Below are 17,930 nucleotides of genomic sequence, written 5' to 3'. Positions count from 1 at the left end.
TCCCCATTGTCACAACACAAAAAAGGACAGCACTAGCCCTTTTCTGACTTGTCTTCTTGAAGTCAACGGGGTTATTTAGCAGTACCCTTCCCCCACCTTCAGTATTATCTCAACCCTCCTTTTCCCTTCTGACTTTACACTTTTCCCTTGCTTGCTCATCTGGCAGAGGTGGCTGCCATCACACCCTGTTCTGCCCCACCACGGGTGATTGCTGAACCTATGAAGACGAGCACAGATACAGGGAGCAGAGGACAGCCAGCCAGATGGGAAAGTACATGCATTCAGAGAAGCTGCCAGCCACTTCGAGTTCCTCAGCATCAGCAGGTGCTCCCTGCAGTGAATAATGTAAGTTGATAGCTTCCAAAACTACTGTTAGTCTACTGCTCACAGCTCACATATTTTACTTACGAACTGGACAAAAAATGAAGGTAAATACTGTCTTGCACATCTAGGTCCGCACATGCAGCACTCTATTCCAGTACCTTAATCACAGCTGAGGATCAGTTAACACTCAAGACAGATCACTATTCAGACACATACATCAAAGCAGGTTTTTGGTTGTTTTTTTTTTTTTTTTTTTTGGGGGGGGGGGAGGGGGCTAGAAGGGGTAGGGGTTGTGTGGGTTTTTTTGTTTTGTTTTGTTTTTTCCTCTTTTGTAGTTGGCTAAAGAAAGCTTTACCAAGCTTTGCATGGTAAAAAGAGCAAAATTTAGAAAAAGTTATGACTAAAAAAAGTGACCAACCATTTCCCGTTGCTCCTTTAAAGTCTCAGCTTTCCTCCATATGATAAATCCCACCCTTAGGAGAAGCCACCCCATAAGTTTACCAAGCAGCCCGTGGGGTTCCTGCAGGGCTCAGCCTGCACAGGGCTGTGGATCACAGACCACACAGCCTCTATGGGACCACTGGGATTTGGACAGTTCATGGAACCCCACAACTGCAGCCAAACAGCTGAGTGAGTTTCCAGACCGACCAGAAGTAGGTGGCGGCTGAGAGAAACAAAAGCATATCTACATCTTGTTTCACAGGAAAAAGAGTCATTAATTAATATACAGGTATAAAAAAAAATACAAAGCTGCACTGTAGCTGATTCACTCCAGAGTAATGCTTGTGGCAACGCAAGATTTGAGCTGCTGTTAGCAGATAGCTTCAATGTGAGATACCACACAGTAAAAGGACCACCCCAAAAAGGAGGGCAGGAAAGGAAGGACAGGTTTGAGCTGTTCTTGTGCTGCCACAACCACAAGAAGCCATGCTGGACCTGCTGCCTCCAGCCTCACCATAGGATGTTACAGCACAGCTCCAGGGGACTTGGGGCCAGCCCCCTGACCTTCCACTGGAACACCAGCACACTATTAGAAAAATAATTTGCTAACTTCTTACCTCCAGTTCTCCTCAGCTGGTCCTTCAGCTGCAGGCCTTTGCAAGAAACTGCCAGATCCAATATGGCGGAGCGCAAGGCCTGCCTCAGAGCTATGGCTGCAGGGTCTGAACGCCTCCGGGGAAAGGCCTCTGTGCTGCATGATGGCAGCCCTGGGCACTAACTGCAACTGAGCGTGGGTCAGCAAGAACCTCCAGCAGGCAGACTCCAAAAATCAGCCCTGAGAGCTAGCACAAGGCAATGGCTTATTACAGGTAGGCTCCCAGAAGGAGCAGGGTCATCTCTGCTAATTACACTGTTAATGAAAAGCTTAATTCAGAAAGTTAACCCCCAGCAGTGCAGGATTTAGGGCCTAGTCAAGAGAGAAACTCTGGGATTCAGCCCTTTGCTTTTAAAGGCTTTTATGGTGAGCTGTGCTTCTCTTGCCCACTGGCTGCTGATGTAAATTGTGAGGCAATTTTAAGCAATGACTGAAATGGGTTTTGGTTTGTGAAGGAAGAAGGTTCCTGCTGATACCTTTTCTGGATCCAAGCCTAAATTAACTGATGGCTGTAAGATGCTCTGTAGTCTTTAGATATGAGATGCCACCCTTTTCACTTATAAAAATTTAGGCAATTTGACACTGCAGCTCTCTTCTTTTTCCTCCGTGTGCTCTGGCAGTAGAGGCTAATGCTGAGCTGGTGCTAATAGGAACAATTCTAATTGCCTGCAGCACATAGGGTATTGCCAGAGATAGACCCATTAGTGGATGAGGGAGGGACTTTATGGAGCAAAACACCTCTGTGCTGCCAGAAATGCCTTTTGACCTTTGGAAGATGAGTGCCCTGACTCTATCTGTAAAAGCTGGCGATTAACTGCCATGAATCTATCAGAAGAACAAGGGAAGGGAAGTTCACTTTTGTGTTAAAGTGAGTCACGTAAGAAGTCTGGATGCAAGAGAGAGGGACTAATTTCCTCTGCTGTAGCACTGGCAATCTATACACTCCTGGCTGCTACACCACACTGCAGTTTCTGACGCCTTCAAGTATGGAAAAGACTGTAGCACAGGGCAGCAGCTGAGTTTTAAGCATGTCTCAAGGACAGAAAGAACAAAAAGAGCACATCTCCAATGTGGAAGCACAATGAGTCCAAGACAACTCAATCCTTTTCTGAACAGTGGCTGGCCCTCAGAATAGGTATGGTCAATTTTATTTTAGGAAAGATAGGGCATGTGTAGAGTGGAACAGAAGTGCATTTAAGCAAACTAATTTGAGAGTGAGTTTAGCTGCAGCATATTTGACATTGACCTTATCATTAGGAAAAACACGCTTGTTAGGGCTTTCTGAAATCCTGCTGAGTTCACTCCAAGAACTGCCAGGGAAGAGAAGAAAACAAGCCTGACCTGCTGTGTCCATCAGACTTGGCAGTGCTATGCCTACAGAGCCACCACCACTTCCTGAGGCCAAGAAGTTCTAGTAAACATACTTGACTAGAGCTGGAATCTGTAGCAAGAGTGAAATCTCATCTTGTGCCTGAGGTTCTCAAGCAGGAAGAAATGAAGTAACTAGCTGCAGTAATGTTTTGTTCTGGAGGACAGAAATTTAGAAGACTGCACTGGAGTTAAATTAGCTGAGCAGTTAAGGAGTATGTTTTCAATCACTGTGGTTTTCTGCCAAAGTATGTTTGGATAGGGATTTTCAGCCTTAATGCAGCTGAATTATCTTTGAGAAGGCATCACGAAAACATGAAAATAGGAATTTTGCAGTTTGAAGGTGAGTCCACAGTTTTTTGTTATGTACCTCACCCAGTACCTCCATAGTACCTCTCCTACCAGTATTTCTTATGCTTATTAGCAACAGAAAGCTTGGCATTAATGCAGCTTTCTATAAAACCTGTGGGACTGCTGAATGCATTGTCTACTGTTATTTCTCTACATCCCACCCCAAGTTCTAGAATAGTAAATGGGTTTTGTTTTCACACATGCAAACAGGAAAGTTACAGGCAACTAGAACAGCCTGATACTGCATTGAGAAGAAATAGGGTGTGTTTCATTGTCAGGAGAGGGATAAAAACGGTGAGTCAGACAGGAATCTTACACTTTAGAATAAATCCTTAAGAGACCAGTACGCTTTTCTTTCCAAAACAGAAAAATAGTCCATGTTTATTACCACAAGATCCATTTCTTCAACTTTTAAAGCAGAAAGACCAATTACTTTTTTGGTTTTTCATTCTGAGTCCTTTAAATATAAGCAACGTGCACGTTCAACTTGAATTGCTGTAAAATATTCTAGAGTAACAGTTTACAATGCTGTGCTCTAATGCTACATCTGCTTGCAGACTTTATGTTTTCCTATGTTAATCTTTTTTTCCAGAACTAGAATTGGGTATTAGAAGTACCTATGCTGCTACTTACCCAGCTAAGACAGTTCTAATCATGATCTGCTAGTAAAATGCCTCATGTTTTCAGCAGATAAGGAATGGAGACATAGTTCTGCACTTTATAAAACTACTATGTGAAAATGATTATTATTTACTTCTAACTGTATAGCCTTCAAGTTAACATCCTTCAAGATTGCCGCCTTCTTCTCTATCCCAGGCAAAATAAATAAATAAATATTTGAACTGTTATTTTAAATAAACAAAGAATCATGTAATCTTCTAATCCTTACTTAAGAAGCAAATCATTCTGTAATCCACCCTTCATCTGAACTAAACTGGGGATGAAGTGAGAAGAACTTTATGTATGCATTGGGTGGGATGTGTCAAAGGGTCTGTTTCATGGAAATGACTTTGTTTCTATCCCTTTTTCCCAGTTGGCCCCTGTGGGCCCTGCTCTTCTACTGACTTCCATCATCTAACAGCTTTCTGCAGTGTTGGCAGGTATTTTCTCAACTCTTTATGGACCTGTACCTAGCAGATGAATAATTGCAACTGAGCTTGCTCTCTAACCTTGCCCCAGCCATAAAGCTCCAAGGCACTTTTGCTTAGTGGTTTTCTGCAGCAACTCAGTTACTTTCAATCCTATAGCCTTATCCATGGACAAATATTTCAATTCCAACCCCATATTTACCTACTTTTCTGTAATACAGGGATACCTCACATGTTTTATTTGTCCTCTCCAAAACATAGGCATGTAGCAACTTAATCCTGCAATGCTACTGAAGGAAAACTGAGACATGGAATGCAAAGGAACCTGATTAAGATCATAAGGGTGATCAAAACTGGGCCACATGCTAAATGCCTTTGGCACTGTTCCTTCCCTCTATTGAAAGAACCAGTCAGCCTTCCCTGGGGGACCTGGGAGCTTCTTTTGTTATTAAACCAAACTAAAGCTAAAATACAGTTTAATGTAAAAATAACCATTAACTGAGCTGTTTCCATTCCCCATATGTGCCCCTCCCTCAGTTCACCAACACCACTCCTTTACCCTCCCTCCATAAGCATGCTTGTTTCTGGCCTAAATACAGGTGTTCTGGAAGCAATTACAGCTCTGTTGGAACAGAATATGATGCACAGCATCTCATCAGTGCTTTCCCTTCATTAAGGGAATGACTCCTTGTTTCCTTGTTTCCTTTCTGACCTCACCTATTGTTTGGGAAATGAATGGACATAGGAGAGCAAAAATTTGTTTTGGCAATGGGATCTGTATTTTCCATTTTCCAAGCCTCTGTTATACTGAATTCTACCCAGAAATATAAATCAGAATAATTAACAGAAGAAAAAAAAAAGCACAAAGGAGCTTATCATTCCCTGTTTTATTCCCTATTTTGATAGTAACTATACAAAGTCAAAGTCACTGCATAAAAATCCACTATGCAAATTTATTAGAAAAGTTACTCTTACTTTTAAATATTAAAAAAAAAAAAAAAAATCCACAGGAAAAACAGGAAAAAAAGCAAGTTATCACTGTCAGAGATTCCCCTAAGACATATCCAAACTCAAGATACTCATCAGGAGTTATGGGAAAGTTGATGCTGTAGGAATAAATTAACCATAGAATTTTAATGGCTTTATTGTGTGACAGTTTCTAAAGCCCAACCAAATAGCAGCTAGGAAATTCAAATGTGAGAGATATGCTCTTAATTCCCACGGTCACAGATTTCTTTTAAAAATCCCTTCTTATGATATAAGGGTCATTTCAAATATTCTAACATGAATGTATGGCTTACTTATGGGTAGCACATTTCACCATTCTCATTCAGCCAGAAGCCAGCTTAATCTTTCATCTTTTAACAGGGGAACAGCAGATGCATAAGTATATTTTAGGGGGAATAAAATAGTTGTGAGTGAGAGGGAGAATGTGTCAGTCTTTGAATATCTCTGTGCACAGAACTACAGCTGATAGACAGGCCTAGAGCTGTTAAACATCCCGACTTGGGGCTTTCATTGAGAAGTGTTGGGCACAGCTCTGTGAACATCTTTTTTAGATGTTCTCTTTGCACTGTCCGGTGCAGCTCTGTATTTCACACACTGTACTTGTAACAACATGACTGCAAAGCCCCTCCATCAGAATCACAATTGTTGCTGCTTTGGGCATGGCAGCAGCTACAGTGGCTTAAGTTAAAAATGGGCTCAGATTGAACGGTTGTGTGTCCTAACATCTGCCCCAGAAGAATGACAAGAAGGTAGGAAAGTGATGTGAGCCAAAATTCCCTTATAATATTTTTTTTAATGGACATTTTTGAGTACCCTGACCTGGAAGAATAGAATGGGCAGCATGAGAAAGCTTAGGGTAAGCCAAGGGATATCCTTGTCCCACTGGACTCCGAATGCCAAAGATTTTAGCTGCATCAAGATTTTACCCTCCCTCCTTAAACTCTTCCTTTCCCATTTATATTCACTACCTTTTCTTTATGCAACTGTCATGACTTTTAGGCGGATAAATATCTTACATGCTTCTCATGGGTGTCACATGCTATTTAGTATTTTCCTTCTGGTATCAGCACCTGTTAAGCATGGAAGTAAAGTGATTAGTCTTATATGTTTGACTTCAAAAATTGATTTCAGGATGTATCTCCATATTATTGGCAGATTTGCCAATTTGAAATAGTGATACCCCCTTCAGTAATAAATTTCTTTAGTCTTGAAGTGTAGGAATTACACTGGGAAGTTGTCTAGATTTCCCTTTCTCTTGGAGATGTCTGGATCATCTATTCTTTTGTGACAAACCTGGCTGAGATTATGTAGCCTTAAAGCAAATTTGACTCTGCAGATCTAGACATACCAAGAAAGAAAGTCCTTTTGATGGAGAAGGAAAAAGCAACATGTTAAAATTTGGTGGTCTTTGAATAAGCAGAAAGATATTCAGTTTGAAAATAAACTGGTACTTTATTCAATCTAAGAAGGCCTGGTGATCAAGTTGGATAAAAAGTAGCACTGTATTACTGTGCAATTCCTTTAGACCTAAGCTAATGGCATCTCAAAGAACAACTTAAGTCAGCTAGGCCCAGTTTTAATAAGTCACTAACTGCCATTACATTACCAGTGTATTGCATTGTAACAGTGTACACAAGTATTTCTTATTATTGAGCATATTAAAATGATCTATAAGAATGCACATTGATCCAGAACTCAAATCACAGGATCTCTTCTGTCCTCTTGCATCCTGGAGGTGCACAGTGCCTGATGCAGCTTCAGCTTTGTAAGAAGGAATACCTCCCAGGCAGACTACTCTGTATACACCAAAAACATCTGATTCCCAAGCAGCTTTTTTACAAGCCTTTGAATATTATGCATAAATTCTCAGTTCATCGTGTATCTTGAGATCTCTTTGTATTTTGTTGTTTGTCTTCAATTTTGTATCTTTCTTATGTAAAATTCATTAAGCTTTTGTAAATATGAGGAAAAACTGTTCCTTTTGCTTTTCCCCTTGGGATTCTGGAAGGTTACCTTGTTTTGTGTGCAGATATTATCTCTCTCCTGGGCGTAGTTTTTAATACAATTTTTAGTTTGTAACTTCAAAAAGGGGCAATGTTTTGCTAGGTCCAGCCCCAAAGTGAAATAAATCATTTCTTTTGAATTAATGGCCCTTTAAACTAGAACAGAACTTAATCATATTATCTTGCATTAGTAGTTGTGTCCAGAAAATTCCATTTTTTTGCTATATAGGCCCCTTAGAGGAAGTAAAATCAGGTTGCTCTGGGTCATTCTGGAGCTCTGAGGTATCACACAGCTCTTGCACTGAAGTCTCTTGTCAACTGCTCATGTACTAGAACACGTTTGGAATTTTGCTTCCATTAACAGAGGAAGAAAGCACTTACTTAGCTTAGAGAAATGGAATGCAGGAGGAAGTTTTTCACTCAGAATGTGGTGAGGCACTGGAACAGGTTGCCCAAGGAGGTTGTGGATGCCCCATCCCTGGAGGCATTCAAGGCCAGGCTGGATGTGGCTCTGGGCAGCCTGGGCTGCTGGTTGGTGACCCTGCACACAGGAGGGGGATTGAAACTAGATGGTCACTGTGGTCCTTTTCAACACAGCCCATTCTATGATTCTATAACTCTATGAACAGCCTACATCCAGGTATTTAATTCCTTATTTTAAACTATGTTTTCAGTCAAAGTAGGACTTTGGTAAATCTAAGAAAACCTACTGGGCATGCTTGAGAAAAAGTTGTGCTGCACATTCTCTTGCATGCCATCCAGGCAGTATCAGCAGTCAGTGGCCTCCTGGGAGCTGCAATCAACTGGTACAAATTACAGCAGTTCTAGGCATGTCCTGCTTTAAGTTGAACCCAGTACAGGCAAGTCAATAGATCTGAGAAGTTGCAGCCAGCTCCACAATACCTTTTGTCCTTATGTTGTGGTTAAGACCATCAGAGCAGGAAATCCCCTGAGCTGCAAATATTTGGAAGCTGGAAAAGCACTCAAGGGAAAGACTGTATGAGAGTGACATTCCTGCTCCTTCTTAGGCGTTTGTTTATGGTTACTGTTTCCATTGGTCCCCTCCAAGACACAAGCATAACTGCATTCCCAGAAACTTTTTAAATCTGCATAAGATGAGGGGTCTGTGCAGCTCCAGGGCAAGAGCAGTTTTTCACCAAGGGAAAGATGACACAGGCAGATGAATGGAACCAGGACAGCTGTTCTCATGTTAGGTACTGAATAGATTGGAGTAAGGAAAAACAACCAAAACAAACAAAGAGGAAGAAAGAAGAAAAGATGAAAGAAATAGAATCTACTGCAGAATATGAGAAATATTCTGTAGGAATGGAAGTATTTTCTAAGAAGCATTTTTTTTCTTCGTGTAGGAAATAAATATCTTTCTGACAGCAGTTGCAATTTAGTGAAACCAAAATCACTTCCTGAGTGCTTCCTCACAGGGATCAATGTCTGGCTCCAAAAAATGGTCAGCATTAGCTCTTGAAACCCATGCACCACATCCTGTGTGGTCAGATTTTCTAGCTTCAGCTCTCAGGAAAGCAACTTCTCTGCATCACGGTTTGGGGATGTAGCAAAGGTGAGATACTGAGAGATGGCAGTTTTTCACTTCTCAGAGAATCTCAAAAAGTTTCAGTAGTATCCAGGCACTAAGAGCTCTTACTGGAAAGCTCAGGTGAGAAACCATCCTAAGTGCACATCCTGGAACAGCTCAGGTAGATGGCACAGAGTGGGGACAGTTGCCAGGTCTCTTCCTTTGGTCTAAATTTTTCTTGGAATAGCAAAGTGTTTGTGTCCCACCATTCTTGGCAGTCCAGCAGATGCGGAATGCTGCAAAGACAACATTTCATTATAAAACTTATAGCTTAAGGTACTGGCTCCATGCCCAAAAACCCAGCCTGCTCACGAGAGTTGCTAAGATTTTGTGTTACAGCAAAGGAGAAGTTGTTGTTTTCAAGTTCTCTGAATCTTTTTATATCTTATTTGGACTTCTTCCTTTTAAGTAAAGAAGGATTAAAATAAAACTCCAGGCCAGAATGTACAAACTGAAATACTGCACTATTTTTGGAAGAAAGCTTGTGGGAATACTGACTTGGTTGTTAGAGTCAGTGCCTCCCCTCTTTCCTTCACACTGAGACCAGATTTAAATAGTTAAATGAACTACACATACGGATGTGTGGGCACAGATGATTTTCTAGCCAGTGGCTAGAGGCTGCACCAATGGTCCAATGGGAGCTAATAAGGTAATTAACCCTTTCAGTTTATTGAATCCTGAAAACTAGGGATACAAAATAATAGCAATCAAATGTTATTAAACATGCTGAGTACTTTAACAGATAATCACATACAATCAAGCTCCAATAATAAGAAATAAAATTTACCTATGATTACATCCAAGTCAAAACAGTCAAAGCAGATGCAAAATGGGATTGCAAACTCAGCATAAAAAAAAAACCTCAGGGTATCTGTTTATACCAAGAGCTAATGGAATTTACTAAATAAGTGAATCAACTGACTAAAAAGTGATAAAAGCAGCTTTCTGAAGTGAACAATCAGATTGTATACTCTTTGGGAAACATCATTATATATCTACATAACACTTTTTCAAAGCACATAGTTATAACGTTGCCAGGGTGCCATCAGCCTGAAAGTAAAAAAACAATAGTTGTTGAAAAACTTCCTCAAAAACAGCTTTTAAGCATGGAAAGGTGTGAAGATTTGGGTTTAATCATAGATCAAGTTAAGAAGGAAAAAAATAATGAAACAGCATGCCAGTGTAGACAGAACGCTTCTTCAATACTTTAAGTTGCAAAGAATAGCTGCAGACAACGCTTTATACTCTATTCAAAATGTGTCAGCTCATAAATTAGGAGGCCTATTCTGCCACGGCAAGATATTGGGTTAGTAACACAGGAAAAGAAAATATTAATAACGTATTCTATGTAATAAACAGAAGTAAATAGAGGGACATTTCTTTATCAGTACCTTTTAAGCAACTTCAGATGGTGGTGGGGAGGGGGGTGGGAGGGTTGTGCCTCTATGCAGCCAGATAATATGGGAGTTGATCCAAGTGTTTTGTAGCTTTGAACTGATGTGGAAGAGAGAAAACTGTGCACTGATCAGTTGTAGTAGAAGACCTGAACCCAATGAACCAATTGAGCTCCTTAGGAGCTGTTTCTCCAAGTGGTAGAAAAAGAGTATAATTTCTTTCTGCCTCACTATGAACTCTTCTGGGCAGTGTCATTTTTTGGTCTATGATGGAAGACAGAAGCAGGAAAATGTATAATGTAATATTGTTCTCTTTCAAACTACAGCATTCAGTTCTGACCTACTATTGCTGATGTATTGACCATTTATAAAATACTGGGGCTTGGACTGGTGAATTTTCCAGCAGAGTATTGGAGTAATCTTCCAATTGCTTGTGAGCTGCTGCACCAGCGTGCAGAGCCACTGCTTCCTTCTCTCCCCAGCATAATCCAAGGCTGCAGCAGAAAGAGAACTGCCTTCAGACTGCCTGCCACTGCCTTTATGCAAAATGCTGCATATTGTAAACCCATGTTAAGCATATTGTAAACCTAATAACAAGAATAGGCAAAACTCCCTGAGGAAAAAGCCCTGAGCCTGCTGGCAACAGAGCCCTAACTGGAAATTGTTTCTGCTGGTTAACCATAGAGGAGTCAGGAGGAGCTGATACATCCTGAGGGCATTGATTAAAGAAATCAGTGCTGTCACATATTTATGCCGGATTTCATTTGTTGCCATACCTCTTATTTTATGTTCCTCAGGTTCCACAAAAGCCTGGTGAGACATTGCTGCTTCGAATACCTATTGCTGAACACAAATTTTGCCTGGGTTCATGTGGTTTCATGGGTTTTTGCAGCAGCGAGTTCAGTGAAGCTTACCTCCTTGCTCTGACAGTTTGTAGGGAATTTATCCCATACCATTTCTTCCACACCAAGAAATGCATTAACCTTAGTCAGCAAGTACGATTCTGTCAGAGATGACAGGTTGCATCGTTCCTTACTCTTTGCAACGAAACGAGTAGCCTGAAAACACATTTAGGTTGATACATTTTTCAGGCCTTTTACAATATGTACACAGCTGCTTTGGTTGACAGAACTATCCAAGTATTATAAAGCACCCAAACATCACATCTTTATCTCCATGCTGGTCTGGTAAGCAAAAATATTTTTAGTCCCCATCAGAGAACTCAAGCAGGTGCTGCTTGTCTACAGCTAAATCACCTAAAGAAGTTGTTTCTTACTATCTGTGTTTGCTGAGGCAATTCATAACTTTGGCAGAATTGGTCAATGTGTAGCACTGACCATTACGTGTGTGAGTAATGCAGACCTGAGGGTTTCACGGAATATTTTGTCTCCTTTCATACATAAACTGAAAAGGGTCATGGATTTCATACCTGTGAATATAATTCTTTATCAGGGAGGTTCAGTCAAGAGGCAAGCTTTGTGAGTGATTTTGGTAGGAACCACATCACAGCTGATGTTTTGCATTTCATGAGAGGAGACTCCTTGGATACCCAGATGAGCAGAGCAAGACAGACAATGTACAATAGCACCATCTGGTGACTCCCTGTAATCATACTGTTGCCCCCAGTTCATAGCGAGTGGATCTGTTACAAAAAGAAGGAAAAATAAAACATACATGTTTCTAAATAGGAGCAGAATTCAATACGAAATTGTTTTAAGGTAGAGCCAGCACATCACCTCCATATGTGTTCAATTCTCATATTGTGTGAAAAGACAACGCTTCCTAGTGGATTCAAGGAATCTGTTCCTATTAAAATACTGTGTAATTTTCTATTCTTAATCTAGTAGATTTTAAATTTAACAAAATATTCAAAAGTTGACACAAACTCCTAGAAAAAAATACTTGACTAATATTTAATAACCAAGTCCACACCTACACAATTCAAATGTATTGAATCGTGTTTATAATTTCATTACAACTAATTTGGGTCAAAAATTGTCCCCTATGGTTACTGTGCTACATCTGGATGGGAAAGGCAGATACAAGAGTGTTGTTTTGTGGAGTCTCTGGGAGACAGTGATTCAATCACAAATATTGGTGAAATAATTACAAAGCTAATTCCTTCTGAGCATCACCAGTAAAGATATCCTAATGGGTTTAATAGATCTTCCAAATTCTTTAATTTCCTTCCTTGCTAGCCTAGCCCAGTCTGTGAGCTGAATTGTGTAGTTGCTGCACTACCCACATTCCAGTTTTCTGCTATCTGATTAGAGACATGCTAAGTGACTTCAGGCTGCATGTGACTAGAGACAGTATCTAAGCAATAAGTTGAGAAGCATGAACAAGCCAGGGTGCTTCTTTGCATAGTTATGTGTAGTTGGTTATCATTAAAAATGGAGTTGCAGGAGAAATGCTGAAGATAAAGTTTCAACTTCCCATGACTGCAGCTGTGTTTATTTTTTCTAACGAATATCTGGAATAGCCAAGCACAATAAAAATTTCTGTGGAGCTGAAATCAAAGGAGAAGACGTGGGAACTTGAATAGCAGTCCTGGAGCTTATGAGAAGTCACAGGAGAGTAAGCTAGTAATTACAAGGTCACTATATGTTTTATGTGTCCAGCTGATACCTTTAATGCATTTTTCTACTGCAGATGGATCCCAAATGATTTCCATTTCTCCATTCAGTTCAGCTCGGATGTGAATCTGGTTCTGTGCCTTGAATTCCTCACTGAAAGCACTGCATTGTTTTACCTTGGCTAGAAACTGTCTCTTCATATCTGTTTTTCTGTATTCGGTCTTGTTGAAGGATGCATATGAAGGAACAATCTTTCTGCAGAGTATTTTCTATTTATGCATGTCTTGAAACTGTAAAGAAACCATTTTGAGCTGTCTTATGTGGTTAAGAATAAATTATTGTCCTTTTGATTTGTTGTATGCATACCTAATATTGAAATGACCTGCAGCCTACAGAGCTCAGGCTTTTTCTGTCACATATCATACACTGCTTTTATTTATTCATGAAGAGGGAGCAATCTACTCTCTCACTATATGTGCATGTACATTTTTTTAACAAGTATATAAATTGGAAATGTCCAGAGTGGGCTAGGAAACTATTGTCTGAATGTCATGCATCTTTCCAAATCAAAATAAAAAAGAACTAATAATTTTTGTTGTGCTTGTCAGCTGTGGCCAAGCTAATGATATGATAATAAAAATAAACAAGCAGTTTCACAAATTGGCTGTAGCACACTATGGAACTTATAACATTCCACTTGTGACTGGCCTTTCCTCCTGATTTTTCCATTTCTAGAGCCTCTTCCCCATTGCTTACTGTCTGAAATACCAGTTGGGTCTTAACTGGGTCTTGGTGTGCTCTGTATGACTGATGGAATGTGGGTGAGAGAAGCTTTGCACATCATTACATCCTCTGAGGGCTTGAGCCATCTTTGGGGCTGTGCAAATTCCTCCCTTTGCAGAAAAAGGCAGATAAGAAATGCTTGTGCAGACAAAGATTTCTTCAAGGAGACAGAACTTTGCTCTTGTTCTGCAACATCATCCTCTGGTGAGCTCTTGACTTCCTGTTTGGGATCTATGAAATATCATTCTGAATACAGAGAACTGTTTCAGGATGATATATTGCATCAAAACAATTGGCACAAGCAGAGGAATATATTCTGGTTACCACTTATTTGCTGGTCCCATGTGTGCTCCTATCCCTCCTGATCCTTTGCTAAATACACAGGGGAATGAGTGCGTAGGTGTAAATATGTATTATTTATTTCTTGAGCTGAGAATGAGGTCTGACACATAGACAATCTGCAGCATTTCCCACATCTTACTGTAGGGAATGCATGCAATGTGAGAATAAGCATTATTTAGTTCTCCTTAACAAATTGCAGGATTTGGGGTGAAAGTACTTATGAATACAACACTCTGCCCCTCATATTGCCCAGCTCCCTCAGTGCACATTCACTGTGTCATGTCAGTGTTCAGAGCATTGGGATGCTGGAAGAGAGGTGCACAGCCAGCAAATTGCTGCTCCTCTCTTCTGGAGAGCAAGACAGTCCTGGCAGCGCTGCACTGGTTATTTCTGCTGCCATTCTGATGCATTTCTTCTCTTACAACTCCTTTGAAAATCCCTTCCTAAATCAGCCTGCATCTTTAGTTATTTAAATATTTAAACAGATACAGGACCAATTCCCAAGAGGGTTTCATTCTCTCTACTTGTGAAAGTCACTGTATTTTCTGTCATTTTAAAGTAGCATTTTGATAGCCTCAGAAATCTTGACCAGACTTATTACTGAAAAGAAAAGCAACCTCATCGGTATTGCTGCTTTGAACACCAGGAAAGTTGTGCCCAGCAAGTTGCTCAGACAGAGCTCTGAAAGCTCCTGCATTGGCATGCAGCTGGTCTGCAGCACGGGCTGTGCCATGCCCTCAAATGCACACAGCATGTCAGTGCCTTGCTCGGGTGATTCATGGGAGGTGTTAACAACCACTGTGTCTCGCAGGGAGTGTTAATGTAACCCCCTTTCATTTCTATAATCACTTAACACTGATGTTTCAGTATTATACTCCTCATTCTGTTAGTCAGACTTTCCTCTTTATATATCACTTTCCACACCTAGTGACAGAGCTGGCAAAGTGCTGCTTGCATGGGAAGAGGACTGTTTAGGAATTCAGTCTGTTACATTTGAAAATAGGGCCACCAATTACTTTATGTTCCAACTTTTGCAATCTTCAAATAGTAAATCATCTCTGCCAGGTGTTTTTTAAAGAACAGAATTTTAGATATTGGGGGAAACGGTGAAGGAGCAGAGATCAATTTATTCTTGGTATAGTTTTCTTGTCATGTTCTAAACCCTTAAAAATGAAAGTTTCACTGTGGCCAGAGATAGAAATGTATTACAAAAGGAGTTTCTCAGGCTTATAAGCCATTTACTGAAAGTCAAATGTGTATTGAAGGGTAGGTGCAATTTAAAGTTGTTTCCTATAAAGCATTATTAGTATTTGGTGGACAATGGTAGACGTTATTAAAACATCTTTGAAAGGCAATGGAATAATTCAGCCAAGTGTTCCCCTGATTTCACTCTCCAATATACCCATATAAAAATAATATCCCTTTGATGGATTTTTTCCAGAATAGAGTACTGTGTATCTGAGAAACAGGAGGAAAATATTTCCTGCAGTATTTCTTCATTGATTAAGAGCTCGTAAGAAGAAAAAACTCTCTGTGCTGGGATGCAACAAAATAATTATCTGGATTTAATTATTACAAATAGGCAACAGTTACCTGGATGACTTGAAACCTATGGTGGCATTCGATTTACTGGTATTACTGCAGTTCTGTGAAACTTTCAGACCTTTCTTCTTTCCTCTTGCAATTATACAGGGTGCTGTTATCCTCGCTTGGAACTTTTGTGACACATTTTTCAATCTTATATCTCTGAGTGCCTTTAAAAATTTTACAGGACGACCTTTAACATTTCTTTGTTGGGAGGAACAGAGAAAGTAAATAACTTACCAGGTTGCAAACTCTGAATACAGTAAACTATGAATCTAATCCTGACTCGTTCTGTAATAGCAGTCTCTTGCCAATTGAAATGGCCATGGTAAGGCCATTTGGGGTACCTTTGGAAATGGGAAAAAGTGGCACTTCCAGCTAGAGAAGTCAAACTTTTTGTTGTTGCAAAACCAAATAAATAAACTGGACCTGGGGGAGAGTATCTTATCTGCTCTTCAGCTACAAGCCCAGCTCAATTGCTCTTCAGTCAAGTTGTCACAATAAGGCAGAAGACAGATGGGTTATGCCTGAGATGCACTTTTTACATAGTTTCCCGCTTATAAAAAACTATTAACTAAAACATTGGGTCTCTTTTTTGCCTTTGTGTATCTTCATTTTTTCTAATTCGGTCCTGCTGATGACTCTTTGCTGCTAAACTTTTGTACAAGACTGTTCTGAAACTGCTTTTGCATGAGTATCTCCCTTAGCTTCAGTCCCTGCCCTGTTTCTTTTGAATTATTTAGCAGTGCAGATAACTTATTGGCATGAATCTGTCACCTTCACCAAGAGTTTATCTGCCTCTTCCCTTCGATAATCCCCCATGGCTAGCTAATCTTTCCTTTTGACTCGTGTTTGCTGAACCCCTGAACCCTTATTTTTTGTTGTTGCTACAGCTCCACCAATTCAATCTCTGCTGAGACTGTCTTGTGTTTCAAGGATCAAAATTGCACATAAAACGTTAATGGTGTCTCTCTTGTTTCCCCATAATGCTAAAATAACTGTAATGTTCTGTGGGCTTGTCTACTCAGAAGAACTAGTGCACAGCAAAGCAAGGTTTGAATTTATAGCTCCACACTTTACACATAGACATTTTAAGGGCATACTGAGTAGTGGATGACTTGTTCCACTATACAAAGTGGAGTAAGCTACCGTGAACTTAAATGTGCATGGAGCTTTGAAAAGTGGTAATTAGGGCAGAGCAAATCCATAACAGCTCACTACCTCCCGTGCTAGAGAAGCCCTGTATTTTTAGGCGCTCCTTCCCTGTCTCTAAGAAGGATTTTCCTCTGTTTGCAGTAGTGTGGAAGGGGGCTTTGTCCAAGTCTTCCACGCACCTGCTGTTGGGTGGACACCAAATAATTTCTTATAAGCTGGTTGAAAATTTACTTTCAAATTAGAGTTTCCTTAAATTGGAAGCCTGGTTTGCAGAGAAATAATGTGCATATTAATGAATTCATGCTTGTGCTTCTTTTGAAAAGGCTTTTCTTGAGAGTGCAGGATAGGAAAAGACATGCAAGAATATTTTCATTGTTTTCTTGTTGTAACCCAGAACACAGAGGTTTTAGCTGCAACTCAAAATTTCCCATGAGAACTGTGACAAAATTTAAATATTTTTCATTTTCAGCTCTATTTTTAATTAAAAGGTCACATTTTTCCAAACAGCTCAAGCTTTACCATCTCCATGCCTCAGTTTTCTGTCTGTCATTGGGGATTATAATTCTTTTCTATCTTTTTGTTTCCCCTGTCTGTTTAGATTATAAAATGCCTCTTACTGTGTGTCGATGCAGAGCCTAGCAGAATGAGATCCTGCACTCTGCTGGTATATAAAGTTGCTACTATAATGCAAATCAATAATAATAAATGAGCATCAACCTCCTTTCCTTTTTACCTTTTACATTTCACGTTTCAGTCAATATGCTCTTGAAATTGTTGCTGGACTTTCTCCACTCTGGTAAATAACAGAGTATTTTACTATATCTTCTACAATCATCCTGAAGTCTCCTTCATGATCAGTGTTTCCTGAGATCATCGCCTTAGAATTATTTTCTGTCCCCTGCTGCATTACCTTATACTTTCCAGTGGGAAAGTATATCATGCATTTGCTTGCACATAAGCCTAATTAATTTCCTCAAATTATTTTTAATTTGTTGGCTTTGTTCCATTGCATTTGTTGCCCTCTTCCCTGATACCAATAAATTAATTCTCTTTTGAAAATACACCTGCTGCCAAGTTTACATATGTAATACAAGGAGTAGTCCCTAAATCATCTTTAATGGGACCAATCCTACTGCCTCACTTACCCTTTTAAAACATTGCCTGTGACTTGCTTCTTGTCAATCAGCAGCCTTTTTTGGAGCCAAACAAGCAGTGGTCTCCCCACTTACCAGGTAAACCGGCTCTGTAAATTAACCTTCTGTGGGTA

The 17,930-nt window shown here is 40.0% G+C and overlaps 1 long non-coding RNA gene across 1 annotated transcript in view; it reads left to right on the top strand.

The window, feature by feature from the left end:
- Positions 1-2,808: 2,808 nt before the first annotated feature.
- The window catches only part of LOC109369832 (uncharacterized), a 39,360-nt gene continuing 24,238 nt past the window's right edge, over positions 2,809-17,930 (top strand). Inside the window, exon 1 of the long non-coding RNA XR_014886099.1 lies at positions 2,809-3,131. This is a non-coding gene — a long non-coding RNA (uncharacterized LOC109369832). The remainder of the gene's footprint in view (positions 3,132-17,930) is intronic.

Source organism: Meleagris gallopavo, chromosome 13 (genome assembly GCF_905368555.1).
Source record: "Meleagris gallopavo chromosome 13, MGAL_WU_HG_1.1, whole genome shotgun sequence".
In the NCBI taxonomy this organism is placed as follows: domain Eukaryota; kingdom Metazoa; phylum Chordata; class Aves; order Galliformes; family Phasianidae; genus Meleagris; species Meleagris gallopavo.
Note: the sequence above shows the minus strand (reverse complement) of the source record. Positions and strands in the feature narration are given on the sequence as shown.